The 20,212-nt window shown below is 43.3% G+C and overlaps 1 non-coding gene across 1 annotated transcript; it reads right to left on the bottom strand.

Moving 5' to 3' along the window:
* Positions 1–9,359: 9,359 nt before the first annotated feature.
* Positions 9,360–9,433, bottom strand: Trnat-ugu. The gene has a single exon. It is a non-coding gene; the product is annotated as a tRNA-Thr (tRNA).
* Between the last annotated feature and the right edge of the window lie 10,779 nt (positions 9,434–20,212).

Raw genomic sequence — 20,212 nt, 5'->3', positions numbered from 1 at the left:
TCCACTTTTTGTGCATTTTTTACGTCAATACGCGTATCAGGCTTTCACCCATCTTAATTTGGCGCAATAAATGTTTAAATCTTCAATTATCACATTTTTAAAAACATCGACTGCAAATTTTGATGTTGCACCCGTCTCGCGCAAGATAACAATACTTTTTGCCTATTACACTTAGCCAGTTGTTTATTCACAGTACACTGAGGTGACCAAAGTCATGACATGCCTCCTTGTAGCGTGTCGAACCTCCTTTTGCACAGTGTAGTGCAGCAGCTCGATATGGCATGGACTCAACCAGTCGTTGGAAGTCCCCCGCAGAAATATTGAGCTATGTTGTCTCTACAGCCGTCCATAACTGCGAAAGTGTTGCCGGTACAGGGTTCTGTGCACGAACTGATCTGTCGATTATGCCCCGAAAATGGGATTCATGTCGGTCGATATGGAGTGGTTTGACATTCACTAGTATTGCCCACAATGTTCTTCAAACCAGTCACAAACAACTTGCCCCAGTGACATCGCTTTGAGGGTGGGAAATGGTATCCAAATTCTCAAACATAACCACTTCCATTCAATGGTCTCTTCAGTTGGACGTGGTCAACTCCAAGTAAACATAGCCCACACCATAATGGAGTCACCAGCAACTTGCACACTGCCTTGTTGATTACCTGGGTCCATGGCTTCGTGGGGACTGCGCCATACACGAACCATACCATCACCTCTTAGGCCGGTTTTACACTATCAAATTTCTTTGTCAGATATCTTTGTCCAATATCTTTGTCAAAGATATTTGATGGTGTAATAGGGAACTTTGCCAAATGTCGTCCAATATTTGATCAAATCTAGGGGCCTCGTTGTAGATTTGATCAAAGAAGTCGCTAGTCTTCTGTTCACTGCAATGTGACATGTTACTACACGGAGCGCTAGCATCACTGCAGAATTCTGTCGTCTGTATTGTTTTTATAAACATTGCTGGTAAATACAATTGGTGTGTGCCGACAACTACAAAATTAATAGAGATGTATGAAGCTGATGAGGAGCTTTACAACGTGAGGCACGCTGAATACAAAAATAGATTAAGAAGGTTGGAGACCTGACCTGACCTGACCTGACCTAACCTAACCTAACCCTCTCCTGTAGCAAGGAATCGGTGTGTTACAGTGAGCCTGTCTTCTGCAGATGTAGCAGTTCTTAAGTGAATATTGTGCTTTGTGATATGAGGGTACACTTCATTGAGCACATACAGAAATTTACGCTCATCCATTGTTAAGTAATTGATGTACGACTTGACGTCCTCCACTGTAAGCCCGCGTAACAAGTTTTATTGAATGCTTTTATCGTGTTGTCGTAAATCCCACGGCTTCACCCAGGTATGTTTCCTTTTTTGCCCCCCGCTTCTCTTCCGCATGTGCTCACAGTGCAATTGTGGTACATGCAACTGCTGCCGTTAATAACATGTTGTAGTTGTCAGCCATCTTGAACTTTGACGAAAAATATGATGACAGTGTAATACTCCTTCTAGCGCTACGTCAAAGATCTTTGTCAAATATATTTGACGGAATATTTGATCACACCTTTGATCAAATCTTTGACAAAGAAATTTGATAGTGTAATACCGGCCTTATCAACTGAAATCGGGACTCATTTGACCACGTCACGGTTTTCCTGTCGTCTAGGTCCAACCGATATGCTCATGAGCCTAGGAGAGGCGCTGCAAGCGATGTCGTGCTGTTAGCAAAAGCATTTGCTTCGGTCATCTACTGCCATAATCCATTAACGTCAGATTTCGCCCTACTGTGCTGATGGATACGTTCGCCGCACGTCCCACGCTGAATTCTGCGTCCATTTCACGCAGTGAAGGACGTCTGCATCGAACTACAGAGATGCTGCAATAACTGTATTCATTATAATAAATTCATTTATAATGGGTCACGTTCAGTGTCTAGAATATATTTCAGGGCATGTTCATGTTCTTATAAGAGAACAAAAAGACTTAGCGGACTATCAGTATATCCTCGTCTTGTTTCGACATTCCAGAAATGCTTCTTTTCGAGATCCATACAATGCCAAATACGTAATTTCGAAGCCAGTCGTTGTACGGAACACTGATGGTGATTTAGGCGTCGCCGGCATTCCGTGTAAGGAGGCCCGGGATTGTGTACGGAAGCTCTGCGGTCCGCCAGGAAGTCACGTACGCACCAGTCGCAGCTGTTCTGACGCACCGCAGACGATTCGTTATCTGCCGGTCCGCTTCCCAGAAAACCGAGAACTGGCACCCAGCCGTCTGCGCTCTCTGGCCGCGTCTTCCGGCGCTTCGCCAGCAGTTGGAAAAGCGGGAGGGGGGAGGGGGGGTAGGGGAAGGGATGTGTGAATACGTCTCACCAGGCGGGGACAGCCACAGCGATTCGGAGAGTCACACACATAACGAGAACTGAGTCACTTTGTGGTCACCCACTTGGAACAAAACTTTTCCAAGCCGTGAGCGTCAATGTGTGGCGTTAGGGTTGTTTAGTTAATTATTAACCGTGTTTTGTAACCAACTATTGAAAATTATACAGAGATGGGGAGAATCGGACGAAGTGGTTAGACTAGGGTTCTCCTTTTGTTTTTTAAGCTGAGTAGCAATAGACGGAAATGCATAGAAATCTGTGATTATAATCTACAACTACTGCTCTATGGTATCGAATAATTTAATTGCTCCAGAATCAAATGAAGTACCGGTACTTTTCAAAAAGTGGCTAAATGGCCACTTTGCCCCACATGCGAAGCCAATGTGGCCACTTAGTTTCAAGGGATAAAAATCTGTTTTAACAAACAACTTAATACATTTTATTGTAAAACATGATTAGAATTAAATTATTTACACTTTTCACAGATAACCACCGGAGGTTCGAGTCCTCCCTCGGACATGAGTGTGTGTGTTGCCTTTAGCGTAAGTTAGTTTAAGTAGTGTGTAAGTCTATGGACCGATGAAATGGTTCAAATGGCTCTGAGCACTATGGAACTTAACATTTGAGGTCATCTGTCCTCAAGAACTTAGAACTACTTAAACCTAACTAACCTAAGGACATCACACACATCCATGCCCGATGCAGGATTCGAACCTGCGACCGGAGCAGCGGCGCGGTTCCGGACTGAAGTGCGCAGAACCGCTCGGCCACAACAGCCGGCTAGGGACCGATGACCTCAGCAGTTTGATCCCACAGGAATTCACACACATCTGAACACAAATAAAATTGAATCTGTGTTCTTCAACTCCTGTATAGAGTTCGTGAGCCCAGAGGGAATGCAATTGGCACTTAATCATTGCTTTGAATCTGAAAATTTTTCTTCGTTGTAGAAGCAATTTGTGTGTTCACAGTTGTCGTCAAAACGAACTCTTCTAGAGTCGGGTTCCTGTTTTCCATACTTTTCTTTTTAGTGCTTTTTTTCTCTTCTTCCGTTTTTTTTCTTTCTACTTTCTTTTTTCTCTTTCTTGATTTGCTACTTCGAGGTGACTTTTACAAGTACTTGAAAGTAAGTATCGCCAAGCCACTGCTGTTACTTTTTCCTTCTACAAATGTGGCCAAAGGCCACCGCCGGGAAGGCTACTTTGCTCACATCAACGACATTACACAGAATGTGAATACTCTCTAATACCATCACGAAATTTCAATGACTGAAGTAGTATTACGGAGTCAACACAGTCTAGTCAAAAAGACGTAAGTCTCATTTCCTCTCCAGAATAAATACACGAACTGACCACATACGTCATGATGACTAAAATCCACAAAAATTATTATACACTCCTGGAAATGGAAAAAAGAACACATTGACACCGGTGTGTCAGACCCACCATACTTGCTCCGGACACTGCGAGAGGGCTGTACAAGCAATGATCACACGCACGGCACAGCGGACACACCAGGAACCGCGGTGTTGGCCGTCGAATGGCGCTAGCTGCGCAGCATTTGTGCACCGCCGCCGTCAGTGTCAGCCAGTTTGCCGTGGCATACGGAGCTCCATCGCAGTCTTTAACACTGGTAGCATGCCGCGACAGCGTGGACGTGAACCGTATGTGCAGTTGACGGACTTTGAGCGAGGGCGTATAGTGGGCATGCGGGAGGCCGGGTGGACGTACCGCCGAATTGCTCAACACGTGGGGCGTGAGGTTTCCACAGTACATCGATGTTGTCGCCAGTGGTCGGCGGAAGGTGCACGTGCCCGTCGACCTGGGACCGGACCGCAGCGACGCACGGATGCACGCCAAGACCGTAGGATCCTACGCAGTGCCGTAGGGGACCGCACCGCCACTTCCCAGCAAATTAGGGACACTGTTGCTCCTGGGGTATCGGCGAGGACCATTCGCAACCGTCTCCATGAAGCTGGGCTACGGTCCCGCACACCGTTAGGCCGTCTTCCGCTCACGCCCCAACATCGTGCAGCCCGCCTCCAGTGGTGTCGCGACAGGCGTGAATGGAGGGACGAATGGAGACGTGTCGTCTTCAGCGATGAGAGTCGCTTCTGCCTTGGTGCCAATGATGGTCGTATGCGTGTTTGGCGCCGTGCAGGTGAGCGCCACAATCAGGACTGCATACGACCGACGCACACAGGGCCAACACCCGGCATCATGGTGTGGGGAGCGATCTCCTACACTGGCCGTACACCACTGGTGATCGTCGAGGGGACACTGAATAGTGCACGGTACATCCAAACCGTCATCGAACCCATCGTTCTACCATTCCTAGACCGGCAAGGGAACTTGCTGTTCCAACAGGACAATGCACGTCCGCATGTATCCCGTGCCACCCAACGTGCTCTAGAAGGTGTAAGTCAACTACCCTGGCCAGCAAGATCTCCGGATCTGTCCCCCATTGAGCATGTTTGGGACTGGATGAAGCGTCGTCTCACGCGGTCTGCACGTCCAGCACGAACGCTGGTCCAACTGTGGCGCCAGGTGGAAATGGCATGGCAAGCCGTTCCACAGGACTACATCCAGCATCTCTACGATCGTCTCCATGGGAGAACAGCAGCCTGCATTGCTGCGAAAGGTGGATATACACTGTACTAGTGCCGACATTGTGCATGCTCTGTTGCCTGTGTCTATGTGCCTGTGGTTCTGTCAGTGTGATCATGTGATGTATCTGACCCCAGGAATGTGTCAATAAAGTTTCCCCTTCCTGGGACAATGAATTCACGGTGTTCTTATTTCAATTTCCAGGAGTGTAGCTCTGAGGAGCGGCACAACAAACAGGTTAGACATTAAAGGGAGACTGGGCCCTCCAAGTGGAAGCATTTCCCCGCCATGCCAGCCTCTGGTGTACCCCAGGAACCCAACGGTCACTTTACACGACAGGGCCACTATGCCTAGCTATCCCCTACACTGAAGTCGAAAACATGGGTATGGTTTTCTTTATAGCGAATCTCGTCATGTTATATCACCGGTGTTACTATATGCTGATCGGTACCCTGTTCGTCCCAAACTCTGACGATATGCATTTGCAAAAATTATTAAAAGAATTTTAAGGAACTGAGGATGTGAAGGATAAAATATGCCAAGAAAAAAAGAACAGCCTCTGATGAGGTAAATGAAGCTTATTTTTAGCAGCGGCAACACGTCAAAATGTCACTGCGAGGAAGTTTGAAAGTGCGAGTGCACTGCGAGTACTACATCCCAACACAGTTCAGCCTTTTCACATTCCGCGTAACAATCACTTTCTAAATCGATTAGAGTTCTCCAAATTATGTCTGCAGAAACTGCATATGACGTGTCTATACAAGATTTTACCATTTAGAAACGACAGTCTAATCACAGCAGTTTGCAGTGCAGATCAGTCGAAAATCAAGTTGACTGAGAGAACTGGATAAATAACGGCCTCAGACTGTCAGCGTAATGTTCGGCCATTCAAGAATTACGTCGTTGCTCCTTGCTTCATTCAGATGACTATAAAAGGCTGTATACAGATTCTAACAGATATGCTGCGAGAGTTATTGGTGGACATGCCGCTGAACGTGAGGCAATCCACGTAATTCCATCATTGCGAACGCTTTGCCCGTTCCACACAAACAACTGCAGACCTTAACAGAACACTTTCGAAAGCCTTCGATCAGTAGTTCGTGAAACACAAAACGGCCTTCGCGCTTATAGGATGCCGCATCATGCGTCAAGTCTTTATGAATTTACTCCTTAGCACTAAGACACTCGAGGCAACTTAGCTACGAGAACTTTTGCCATAGAGACGTTTACAAAATCGCGTTTTAGACACGCTAAAAAGCTGCACGCGGAGTACAGAAACTGTCCGGGATCACCTCACACCGAGTCTACTGAAGGAGTACGTACAAAGGCAATAAAAAAACGAAAGGAAAATATTCGTCTTGGTCACAGGTCAAATTGGCAAAACGAAAACCCAACAGTAACCGGTTTGTCAACTAGTAATAAGTATACGAACTGTACATTAGTTACGTGTTTACTTAGATTTGGTACATATGTTTGTGGGATCTCTTCTCCTGACGGCGGGCAATAGTTGGCTGTGGTATTATCTTGCTAGCATTTGAGCAACTTTCAAACAAGTTACATCGCTGAACTCTTCGGAGTCTCTTTCCATTGCCACAGAAAAAAGGATATACTTCCGTTAAAAAGGTCAGTGCCTTACTTCGGCAGTCACGAACGTTAATAAATACTTGCGGCGATCAGTAATTTTGTCACATTATCAATTACAACTTACTGAAAACCGCACCTTGACATACACTGACTAAGATAATTGAAGAAAGCAAGAGGCGACGCGGAAGTGGAATGAATCTTCACTGACAGAGATGGTCTGTGACGCTATTTCAGTGAGTGTTGTTGTTGTGATCTTCAGTCCAACGACTGGTTTGATGCAGCTCTCCACACTACCCTATCCTCTGCAAACCACTTCATCCGTGAGCAACTACTGTAGCCTACATTCTTCTGAATGTGCTTGCTGTATTCATCTTCTGGTCTCCCTCTACGAGTTTTACGCCCCCTCCCCCCATGCTTCCCTCCAGCACTAATTTGGTGATCCCTTGATGTCTGAGAATGTGTGCTACCAACCGAATCCTTCAAGGCAGGCTGTGCCACAAATTTCTTTTCTCCCCAGTTTTATTCAGTGCCTCCTCATTAGTTAGTGATCTACCCACCTAATCTTCAGCTTCAGTATTCTTCGTTAGCACTAAATTTCAAAAGATTCTATTCTCTTCTTATCTAAACTGTTTATCGTCCATGTTTCACTGCCACACATGGCTACTCTCCATACAAACACTTTCAGAAAAGACTTCCTGACACTTAAGTCCATACTCGATGTTAAAAAATGTCTCTTCTTCAGAAAAACTTTTCTTGCCATTGCCAGCCTACATTTTATACCCTCGGTACTTCGAGCATCATGTTTCTTCGCAGTCAGAATAGCAAAACTCATCTATTATTTTAAGTGTCTCATTTCCAAATCTAGTTCTCTCAGCGTCACCTGACTGAATTCGACTACATTCCATTATCCTCGTTTCGCTTTTGTTGCTGTTCAGCTTATATCATACTTTCAAGACACTGTCCGTTTCGTTCAGCTGCTCTTCGACGTACTTTGCTATAGCTGACAGGATTACTATATCATTGGCAAACCTCCAAGTTCCTGTTTTTTCCTACTCCAAATTATTCTTTTGTTTCCTTTACTGCTGTTTCAGTGATCACAAATTTCAATGAGATTTACAAAGAACTTGGCAGTGTGAGTTCACTTTGTAACACGCCCAGCGGTACAAATGGTGGCGGTCCCTCAAACTGGTTGTCGCTTCTTCATCGTGCGCCCTGTCCACACCACGTATCTGATAATTTCGCGGCGGTCGTATTGTTCTGCCTCACACTGCTGCTGGTTTGCTTGAAACTGTGAACCTAAATATGCAAGCGGGTTTAGGGGATCCAATCAACATCAAAAACAACGCTGTCCTTCATCTGGTATGAACAACTATATTCTGAAACGATAAGTAGAATAGCAGATTGCACTGTTTACACTCTAAGCCGTAAATGTTGATGCCAATTTCTGGATGATTATCCGCCCACAATATCACTTGGACGAGCGTACGCGTAACCGACGCGACGCGGGTGATTGTTAATGATGAGGAAGCCTACTGATCGAACGAAAGTTCTTACGCTCGTCACGCATACACAGATATTTTGTACCAGTCCTCGTTGAAACTAGTGACGATATAACACTGTTTATAGAGTTAATTTTTCTCAGTTGTCATTTGTACGAGCGTGCGCGTAACCGTCGCGGCGCGGCTGATTGTTGGTGATGCGGAAACGCGATGACCGAACGCACGTTCTCACGCTCTCTACAAGACACTGACTGGCACTTGATTGCACTCTTTAGTGGTAACTAATTTATACTGATTCACATTAGTTCATTCTGGGAGCCGGAACACGGCGCGGATGTTTGATGCTGCACGGTACGACACGCAACGAGCGGATACACAAAAACGTTATCGGCGGCACTGCTCATATTTAATTACTTCTTTGCGCGCTTTTCACTGAAACCAATTCTATATCTCATTACTTCACTGCAATAGCATTTGTAGCAACACTTAAACTTCCATAACAATGCCTTTTACGTGTAGAGCTACCGACAGGACAACATAACAGCTCCGTGTCCTGGGTTCGACTCTCCAAACGCGGCCACCCGCCAAGATACTCCGCAACCAAGCCACCGATATGACAATGCGCTTACAGCTTCTCAGTACGATGTTCTATCCTTTTTTGCTTGAATGAATGCACTGATTCGTTTTGGAACCGTGTCACAAAGGCGTTGCATCCTCTCCTGAGGTAAGGTGACCCACGAACGTTGTAACTTGTCCTTCACATTCTGAACACTGGCACTGGGATGAAATTCATATCCGGTCCCGCACATATTCTATCAGAGGCAGATCCGGGAATTTTTCTGGCCACAGGACTACTTCAGCATAGCGCAGACAGTTCACAGAGACACGTGTCATGTCTGGACGAGCGTTACCAAATTGAATACTGACACCATGACATATGAGGACGCAGGATGTTTGTGACGTATCGTTGTGCCGTCAGACTCACCTGAATCACTACCAGTCGTGACTTGCAGTCATGCCCGCTAGGACTACCACCTCTCTCCCTTTCACTGGAAGCGCGGGATCTCTCTGCAATCCGCCACCATACTCACTGACGATGGCCATCCAGGATGGTGGAGAAAGCGAATCACCACTGAACACAACCCGATGCATTTCATCAACAGTCCATGCTTTCCGGTCACGACACGACTCCAAACTCAGCTGGTTATGAAATTATAATTAAATCGAAATCCTTAGCTGCCGACAGGTGTTGTTGACATACATCAACGGGGACAGCTGAAAAGGTGTGCCCCCACCGGGAGTCGAACCCGGGATCTCCTGATTACATGGCAGACGCTCTATCCATCTGAGCCACCGGGGCACGGAGGATAGTGCGACTGCATGAACTTATCCCTTGCACGTCTCCCGCGAGACCCACATTCCCAACTATCCACAACCTACATTTGTAGTACTCCTAATAGATATTTGCCCATTCACTCTATTAGGATTACTGCAAATGTAGGTTGTGGACAGTTGGGAATTTGGCTCTCGTGAGAGGCGTGCAAGGGATAAGACCCTGCAGTCGCACTATCCTCTGTGCCCCCAGTGGTTCAGATGGATAGAGCGTCTGCCATGTAAGCAGGAGATCCTGTGTTCGAGTTCCGATAGGGGCATACATCTTCAGCTGTCCCCATTGATGTGTATCAACAACACCTGTTGGCAGCTAAGGGTTTCGATTTAGTTATCATTTCATTCTAAAGAAGCTGCACGTTCATCGATGGTATCTGTTCCTTCGGGAAAAGATACCATAGTCATTCAGCCGGTTATGTTGTGGTGTTAATGTCAGCCTAAACATGGGAGCGTAATTCCCTATCCCGGCAGCTGCTGGTGTCCAGGTGACGATACGGGATTACAGAATGTCGCAGAGAGTCTATTGGCTGGTCATGAACGGCAAGGCGTAGATGTGAAGGGGTCAGCACGTTACTGATGCACAATACGGCGATCCTCCCTAGTGCTGGTCAGACGTGGTATGACTGCCCTCAAGTTCCAGAGCAGTCCACCGTAGGACCACTGTCACATCCGAATGTCCCACAAATCTGGGTATTGTACCACTCGAGCAGTCGGCCAAATGTAGGCTCACAAAGAGCCCCCCTTGAAACTCTGTTCGTTGTTGATAACGCTGTCTCAATCAAGTACGCAGCATTTTGCGTCCTTCACACTGATCATTCAATATCTAACGTTAACTCCCCTTATATACCCTGACTGGAAACACGAGAAAGACTAACGCATTCTGGTGGTCGTTGTACTATCACAGGAAATGCAACTCTAATAATTTACGTACCCACAGATGGCGTATACCTGTATGTAGTTTCGTTAACATCCGATAACGTATCTAGTACTACACTTTTTTTTGTCAGGCAGTATGTTTACTTCTTGTGGACATATGTATGGTGGCCTGCCTTAGCTGACTCACGCTGTGTATGTTTGCATGCTTATCAATTTGTAATATTTCACAGGACGACCTCCATGGCGGGGTCTTAAGTGGGTTGCACTGCCATTTCTCTCGTAAGCTGGTTCCTATATTGGAATTGCAGACGGAATAATTTCTTGCTCCAGCAGCGTGAACCTCGTTTGTTTCTATACTACAGCATCATGATTTGGATGATCACATATGCAGAATCCGGAGGTACGACAGAGGCCGTTCGAGATGGTTGTCTTGCCCAGACTGACAACTCATCCTTTTCGTGTCTGTCATGCTGTGTGTAAACACAAGGGCGAGAAACTCGTCCCGTGAAGCACCCTAGTGCAACTAGCGCGTAGAGTAAACGTACCTGACCCGTGTATAGACGAGATACAGTGCAACAGATCAGTCATCAGTTACATCCTGGTAAAGAGACACAAAGAGAACAGAGGTATCATTCTGCACCCTTCCTTGCTATAGGGTGCAGGGGGAATCTCTCATATCAGCACCTCTGCTCACCGTATGCAATCTCGCACACAGGTTAGAATGGGCTCAGGAACACCATCTATGGACGCTCGAAGCATCGAAAAATGGTGACTGAACTTATCGATTGTGATACGCGACGGAAACCGCAGAGGCGATACGTGTCTTTTGCTATCAGGGCATCATTCAGGAAGGCTGTTTAGGCACTCTAGTGCAGGGAATCAAATGGTACCTCAAATCCATACTTTACAGTATAATCTCTGTCACTACTATTATTCACATTTGCTTGACTTGTCCGAGACTTAAGAAATAGTCCTTGAATCGACAAAATTCTTGAATGCAGAATTTTCAAGCCAAATATTTGACAGAGATTTCGAAAGTTGGGTTTGGAAATAGTCGTGCACTCAAGTGCATGTCTTTAAACACGACAGAATGTGTGAGGTAAACAGACTTGAAGAGCCTACGAAAACAAGACTCTGTTATGCGGAGGTTTTGAATTCGTGACTTTGTTTAGCAGAAAGCGAGAATGGAGAGATATGACCAGGTCCCGTTTTAGCACGACCGACGAGACGGAGGTATTAATGAAGGAACTGTGCAGTACTCCCCAAGACTTGAATTTTTCTGCCTATATTTCTGAAGACAGAACCGCAGCCTGAGACTGGAGACTTTTAATGTGGTAATTTGAATTGATTTTCATAGAATATTAAACTTTCTGTGAAAAAGAAGTATGATCTAGTAGCGTCGGATTTCAGCAAATAAATTGAGAAACCTATGGAATACCCCTTGCGTTAACTGACTGATATTTGACGAGAAGAAGAAAGGAGGGAGGTAATTTAGAGTTTAGTTTTCCGTGGACGGTGCGACTATTATATCTGCGCAAAAACTAAAATTGTACTGGAATCTATGTCTACAGATATGTCATGCGAATCCTTGTGAATTGCATGCCAGAGGATATTTTTCGCTGTAACACATACTAACTGTCCTTCTTGTTCACAGGTGGAGCTTACTATACTCAGTAACTATACTCGTTAGATGAACTATACTCAGTAGACGAACTATACTCAATAGAAGAGCTATAACCAGTTGATGAATTTTTAGATATGAAGTAGGAACTGTGAAAAAAATTCGTGTAAAGAAAACTTACGTTAAACTGACACGTTACACATCGTTACGAAATGTCGTGTTAATGTAATGTAACTCGCGAGATATTTGGTGCCTTCCCTCGACCACCCATAGTTTAAAATCTTTCAGTGTTACTGCAACTCACTTTCGCCGATCAAGACAGCCTGTGACCGTTCGCATCAACCTTTTTTTTTGTATGTGCACAATGTCCCACACTCTTGAGCAGTATTGAAGTACACACGTAAAAGCTTGTTTAGGTGATCTATTTCGTGGACATCAGGCAATTCCCCAACGACGTAGCGTGCCATTTTCTTTCTCCTTCACCTGAGCCTATGCGGTGTTATGTTCCATATCTCTAGAGAATGCGACTCCAAAATATCTGTTATGGCGTCCTATAGTCAGAGGATATCATACTTTAAGGTTCGAAAGTGTGCAGCTTTGCATTTTTCTACGTTAAGAGCAAACTGGCAGGATTTTAGCTATAACCATAATTACGGAATACCCCCCTCCCCTCCCCGGATTTCTACTCAAACGATTTATGGATAACTCGGTAAATCTGAATCAGGATGATTACTCGGAATGTGAGCCCTGTTTCTCCCGAATGTGAGGCCACTATCAGTAGCATTGTTCCAAATCACTCGGTGAATTGATCAATTCACTTTGTTTCCTTCCACTGTAAACTACTGAATATATTCTTTAATATTGACTTGTTTTTCAAGTAAAAGTAAGCTCGCCAGACAAAACGTTAGTCACAGTATTAAAAGAACACACTGGTGGCTTTACAGCGAGTAACCTTACATGGCTGATGTAAGTTCATCAGAGACAAGGGTATCGTAAGGAGTGCCCCAGTGAAGTGCGATAGGACCGCTGTAATTTTCTATGTACACAAGTGATCAGACGGGCAGGGTGGGTAGTAATCTGCGGCTGATTTCTGATACTGCTGTGATGTATGGGAAGGTGTAATTGTTGAGTGACTGCAGGAGGGTACAAGACGACTTACATAAAGTTTCTAGTTGGTGTGAATGGCAGATAGTTCTAAATGTAGAAAAATGTAAGTTAACCCAGATGAGTAGGAAAAACAAACCAGTAATGTTGGAATACAGAATTAGTAGTGTGATGCTTCACAGAGTCACGTCGATTAAATGTCTAGGCGTTACGTTGCAAAGCGATATCAAACAGAACGAGCACGTAAGGCTTGTAGCAGGGAAGGCAAATGGTCGACTTCGGTTTATCGGGAGAATTTTGCATAAGTGTGGTTCATCTGTAAAGGAGACCGAATACAAGACACTACTGCGGCCCACTGTTCGCGACTCTGGCCGGAGATGCATAACTGTGGAATGAGAGAAAGAACCTGTATCAGCAGGAGGGCGGCGTTCTGTCAAGTTGAGAATAGTGCCTTCGGGAGATAACCATTCCCAACTTTCGAAAGAACATGATTAGGCCACAGAAGTAACGAGTAGCCTCTGGCACAGTTCCTAACTTTCTGAATCTGGGAGGCGAGGCTAGCTGCTGAGCGCGAAAAACACCAATTGGCAAAAGCTACATATGACGTCATGAGGCAAATCACGTAGAGGGAAGTTGTTTAGAGAACAGAGAAGGTTAGAGAAATTATTGGAGCTTTCCACACGACGCGCTTTCTTGGTGGGATTTCATCTGCAGGTGCTATTACGCCATTGGCGGACAGATCATGTAATAATGACTGGTGTTCCTCTTGTCTTGGCTGTAAGGAAAGAGCAGGCTGCTCGATTCTGATAGACGAGTCTTGGACGTGGGCCTTGGCGCTGAACGCATCTCCACAGGCTGCGGTCCCCATTGGAGCAGCTGATCGGGAGACCAGTGTTGAGCCCGCAGTGGCGTCGCACTTGAGAGAGTCAGAGACGGCACAAACACACTGTACGGCTTCCGCAGGTAGTTTATGGTGGAGATAATCACAGCACCGGCTCGTTAGGACAATTCAGTCTGAGCACTGCAGTCATCTTGCGGCGGCGCGGTGAACTGCACAGTTCCACTAACCTGGCGTTGAAACACTTCTTACACGTGCGCCTCCTCGGAGTTACTGATATGCAGTCCTTAACTGTAAAAGCTACAGAAAAAACAGCTGTATACATCGTAACCACAAGCGATAATAAAACTGTTTTGTCGATGGAGGGAATAGTTATATGAAAGTATTTATGTGCGTAATACACTACTGGCCATTAAAGTTGCTACACCAAAAATAAATGCAGATGATAAACGGGTATTCATTGGACAATTTCTCACAGAGCACCGTTGTTTACTATCATTCCAGCGAAATTAAAGGAGATGGCTGCAGTCGATTTGTTCGGTCCAGTGGTTCGTTCTACTAATGGTTTTGCGTACATTTTGGTAGCAGTGGAGTTGATATCAAAATATGTGTGTTTTACACCGTTACGCAAAGCAACAGCTCGTTCAGTATCTAAAGCTTTCATCAAACATTTTCTTAAAGAAGTGGGTCATGTTGATAAGGTTATATCAGATAATGGATCACAGTTTCGTTCTCAAATTTGGCTTCGTACTCTACGGCGTAATAAAATTAAACCAAATTCCATTTCACTTTTTCACCCTCAATCTAACGCTTCAGAGAGATGGATGAAGGAAATCAATAAATTGTGTCGTCCTTATTGTCATCAGAATCACAGAACGTGGGATCAGTATCTTCATATTTTTCAAAACATTCTGAATGAACTTACTAATGACTCAACTTCTTTACCGCATATACTGATATTAAAAAACAAAGCACCGACAAATTGCATTTCTGAAATCGTTCCTTTTCCACCTACGCTGAAACTGCGGCATTCTGAAGTTGTCAACCTGGCTCTACGAAATATTGCATCTGCGGCTGCTAGAAGAGAGAAATCAGCAAAACGTCCTGGTCGTTTAAAAACTTTTTCATTTGGCCAAAAGGTATTAATTAAGTCTCATCGTTTGTCTCACAAAGGAAAAGGCTTGTGTCGCAAATTTTTTCTGCTTTATAACGGTCCATATAGAGTTCGCAAAATTATTCATGGTAACACTGTCGAAGTAGAAACTCTTAAATCTCGACGCTCTAAGGGAATACATCATATATCTACCGTTAAAATTTTTGTGGAATGACATACTTTCGAGAAACCAACAGTTATACGTAAACATGCAGAGAATACAAGGATACCGCGCTGTGTTTTGGCGGCGGCACATACTCAAAGCAACAGTCAAGTCTGCGCGCCGCATAAGGCAGTCGTTGACCGCAAACAATTACTTCCTACGTCACGCGCCTACAGCTGATCGAGCGCTCAGTGCGAATGCACTGACAGCCGTAAACAAATACACAGTCTAATTTCTCCGATTAAATTCAGTATAAAGCTATAGTGACTTGATGAATTATGTTATTAACATTCAGTATTTTTCAGGATACGGTTGTATAAAATATTTAAGAACTTCAGGTAAATTCTGTGTGTGTCCGACGTTAAGACGACTTGCTATCGAGAAAATTTCAGGAAGAATGTAATTTCGAAGAAGAAACTAATAAACTAAAAAGGTAACTATTAATTGAGTTTATTCTTTCAGGTAACATATTTCCACTTAGGTATGTACTTTAGACGTAATTTGCTGCTCGCAATTACGTGATTCATACTTTGTGCTAATTTCATGTTCTATGAAATTACTTGTGAAGCGACGTGCTTGCGTACATTTGCTGATTTTTGTCAATGTTTTATTAATGAAAAGGGTTGTTATTTGTGTATATTATGCATCGCTTGGCTGCAATGCTTTTTCACTGAAGTCACATTTTTTTGTTATGTGCCAGCTGTGCTTATTTATTTAAATTATAATTGTCACTTGATTAGTTGTGCTGATATGTATGTAAGTTATACTTTGTGATTTATCTGCTTGCGCCTTCATGTTTACTTATTAAGATGACATATGAACATTTATTTGCTTATGCTGATATGATGCTAATGACCTGTTTAGTACGTAAGATATATGTTTGCTGCTATGCGTATGGATTGCATATTTATACATTTCTGTTTGTTGTCATAACTACTCTTTAATTGGTATATAGAAATGCTGATATACTGTGTACAAACATAGAGTTTAGGTCACACTATGGTATTAATTATAGATTGTTCGCTTGGCAGAGCCTCGTTGTAAGATTTGTGCTGCATCCACTTGTTGACATTCTGTTCTCTACTGGTATATTTTCTCGCTATTGCATGTTTTGCTTACGCTCAGTGCCTTATATTTTTAAGATCGGAAAATGAACTGCTATAATTCGACATAAACGACATTAGCACAAGAAACTTCATAGACGTCACATGAGCTGGAGGTTTTATGGAAGCTGTATAAATTTATGCTAATAGGAAGGAAGCTAACGACATGACATACCAAAACTAGGTTTAGACCATTGACAGTTATTACACTGCATTTTTCGTGAGCAATTGAAATAGGAAGTGACACTAGACACAAGAAATACTCCACATGTTTGCTTTTGTTTGCCATAATTCTTGAAGTGTTGTACACACTGTGAAATATTATGATCATTCACACTCTGTAATCGTACTTAATTACTGAGAGTTATTCGAACTAAGTCTGTTAGAGGTCATATATGCATTTCTTTTATTTAATGATGGACAAGGTAACCAAAATCCATCTTATAATTTATAATGAGTAGAAGATTTGGGTCAGATGGATTACACAGAGGTTGTGTGTTGACAGTGTGTCTTCGGATTGTATGGGATGATGAGGTTTGCATTAGGATTTTATCTGTACTTGTTCGAGGAGACTGACTAGAGGAAAGAGTTGTTATGGAAGTGAAATGATATTGGCGATAAGGTTTATATGTGTGAGCTATTGTTGAAGTATTGAGATTATGTGATGCTGATGATTATTGGAGTTTTGGTGGATAAGAGGTAAAGTAAGTGAGGTGCATATTTTTTTTTTTTTTTTTGTTGGTCTATATGGAACAAGGAGGATGAAGATAGCAGACTAGAACACTCAAGTAGAAGGAAGATTGTCTACACACACTTTGTTAAATCAACAAGCAGTACATTTTTTTTTTTTTTTGGAGAGAAGAAGTAATTGCATATCTTGGCTCACTGACAGTTGTTCAGCAACCGTACATTTTGATCTGGCTTGGCAAACATTGGTCTTGACATGATGACTATGACGTTGACTTAACTACTATTGACTGTTATACATTGCTGCCACTACTACTTGATACACATGATGAACATCAAATTTTGACAGAATTGCATTTACACCGTTAACACTATTCAATTACACAGTAGTACTTAATGTGGATGAAAGATGAGTGAGTGTGTTTTGTGTGTTTTCCTTTCCTAATCCTACCCACCTATCTCCTAAATATTATTTTATTTATTTGTAGTGGCTTGCACTGACACCCATAAATATTATAGGTTTACTGATATTTGAGTATTTGTAATAGTTAATATGACAATTACCTGATATCATTTGTGTGTTTATTAGAATTTGTATGTTTAGTGTAAGAGCATTAAGAATAATTTTGTAAAAGCATTTGTATGTGCATTCAAACTATTGTTTATGCCTGAACTGTCTGATTAGTGATGGTGAATATTATGAACTGTTACCTGCACTTGTTCAACATTGATGTGTGACACTTAGAAATGTTTAATTTCTGCTGATGAACTGCACTTTTTCAACATAATGGGTGCCACTTAGAAATGATTAATTTCTGCTGATGAACTGTGTGATTAGGATAGTGAATATTATGGACTGCTCTCTGGACCTGCTCAACATTGCTAGGTGCCACTGATGAACTGCTTCTACTGAGATAATGTCACTTGTTGGTGTCTGCACCTGCTCAACATTACTGGGTGCCACTGATGAACTGCTTCTACTGAAATAATGTCACTTGTTGCTGTCTGCACCTGCTCAACATTGCTGGGTGCCACTGATGGACTGTTTCTACTGAAATGATGTTGCTTCTTGCTGTCTGCACCTGTTCAACATTACTGGGTGCCACAGATGGAACTGCTTTTACTAAAATGATGTCACTTGTTGGTGTTTGCACCTGTTGACCATTGCTGGGTGCTGCTGCTGGAACTATCAACTATTTGTTTTTTTTTTTTTTTTTGAATAATTAAAAGTATTTTATGTGAACATTTGTATAAACTGATTTTTTGTGTATTGTGTAAACTATTATGTAAAGCCACATGTATGAAAGAATTTGTATTGCCTACTGTATTTTATATATCAGGTTATTGAAAGGTCAGTGCAAAGCCAAAATTTTATCTAATTATGTGTATATTTACGTATTAATATTATCTTTTATTTTTGTCTGTATTTTTTTTGACGAATTTGGTGTTATTTTCACCACCAATGCTGGCAAAAATACCATCAAATTCTAGCCCGTGGAGGAAGGGCATATGAAAGGTGGCTACACGAGCCACAGCGCCAGAGAGTTTTGTTTCGCCGCCTCCACTGGCAGTGATTATTGAGAAGTAGCGGAGGGCAGTGCTTGTTGATAACTCGTAGCAGTGAGTGCTTGCTCAGATGTCGTAGTGAAGAGTGCTTGTCGAGATGTGGCAGTACTCAGTTCTTGTTGAGATGTGGTAGTAGCGAGTCGGTGTGGAGATATATTGTAATGATTAGGGTGCTTTTCGTCAATATATGAAGGTAAAAGAAAAAAATTTTCCTTTTCTTTTTATTATCTCAATGTCTTAAATAATGCGTCATTACAGGTTCAGTCAACAAAGCATCTGGCTTGTGTTCTTGTATTAGAGTGTAATTCTCCTTTCCTTACGCAATTATAGTATTTCTATTTTTTAATTACTTCAGTATAAATGATACTTAAAATTTCTTGTCTTATTGAAGAAGAACCGTGCCAGATGTGTACGTTGAATCACACTTCCACACACAGAACAGCTACACTTGTGCTTTGTTAGCTTCGTAGGTTTTATAGTTGCTGGGGACTTAATTAATTAATTGTATTAACGGAAGTTTTCATTTTACTCTTTGTTGTTGTTCTATGCAGTCAGATTGCGTACAAAAACTAGTCAGGGCCAACCGTTTACGAGACTGCGTAATCGGACATACAGCTACGAAAAATAAAAAATTATTTTCATTTATTTTAATTAAGCCCCCATTCAAGATATATTATACTATAACTGACACGTGATTACATTTTCACGCAATATTGGTGCATAGAGCCTGAGAAATCAGTACCCAGAACAACCACCTCTAGCCGTAATAACGGCCTTGATACGCCTGGGCATTGAGTCAAACAGAGCTTGGATGGCGTGTACATTTACAGCTGCCCATGCAGCTTCAACACATCACACTTCATCAAGAGTAGTGACTGGCGTATTGTGACGAGCCAGTTGCTCGGCCACCATTGACCAGACATTTTTAATTGGTGAGAGATCTGGAGAATGTGCTGGCCTGGGCAGCAGTCGAACATTTTCTGTATCCAGAAAGGCCCGTACAGGACCTGCAACATGCGGTCGTGCATTATCCTGCTGAAATGTAGGGTTTCGCAGGGATCGAATGAAGGGTAGAGCCACGGATCGTAACACATCTGAAATGTAGCGTCCACTGTTCAGAGTGCCGTCAATGCGAACAAGAAGTGACCGAGACGTGTAACCAATTAACCAATGGCACCCCATACCACCATGCCGGGTGATACGCCATTATGGCGATGACAAATACACGTTTCCAATGTGCGTTCCCCGCGATGTCGTTAAACACGGATGCGACCATCATGATGCTGTAAACAGAACCTGGATTCATCCGAAAAAATGACGTTTTGCCATTCGTGCACCCAGGTTCGTTGTTGAGTACACCATCGCAGGCGCTCCTGTTTGTGGTACAGCGTCAAGGGTAACGCAGCCATGGTCTACGAGCTGATAGTCCATGCTGCTGGAAACGTCGTGGAACTGTTCGTGCGGATGGTTGTTGTCTTGCAAACGTCCCCATCTGTTGACTCAGGAATCGAGACGTGACTGCACGATCCGTTACAGCCATGCGGATAAGATGCCTGTCATCTCGACTGCTAGTGATATGAGGTCATTGGGATCCAACACGGCGTTCCGTATTACCCTCCTGAACCCACCGATTCCATAT

The sequence above is a fragment of the Schistocerca piceifrons genome, chromosome 4, assembly GCF_021461385.2.
Source record: "Schistocerca piceifrons isolate TAMUIC-IGC-003096 chromosome 4, iqSchPice1.1, whole genome shotgun sequence".
In the NCBI taxonomy this organism is placed as follows: domain Eukaryota; kingdom Metazoa; phylum Arthropoda; class Insecta; order Orthoptera; family Acrididae; genus Schistocerca; species Schistocerca piceifrons.
This window is presented reverse-complemented; position numbering and strand designations above follow the sequence as displayed.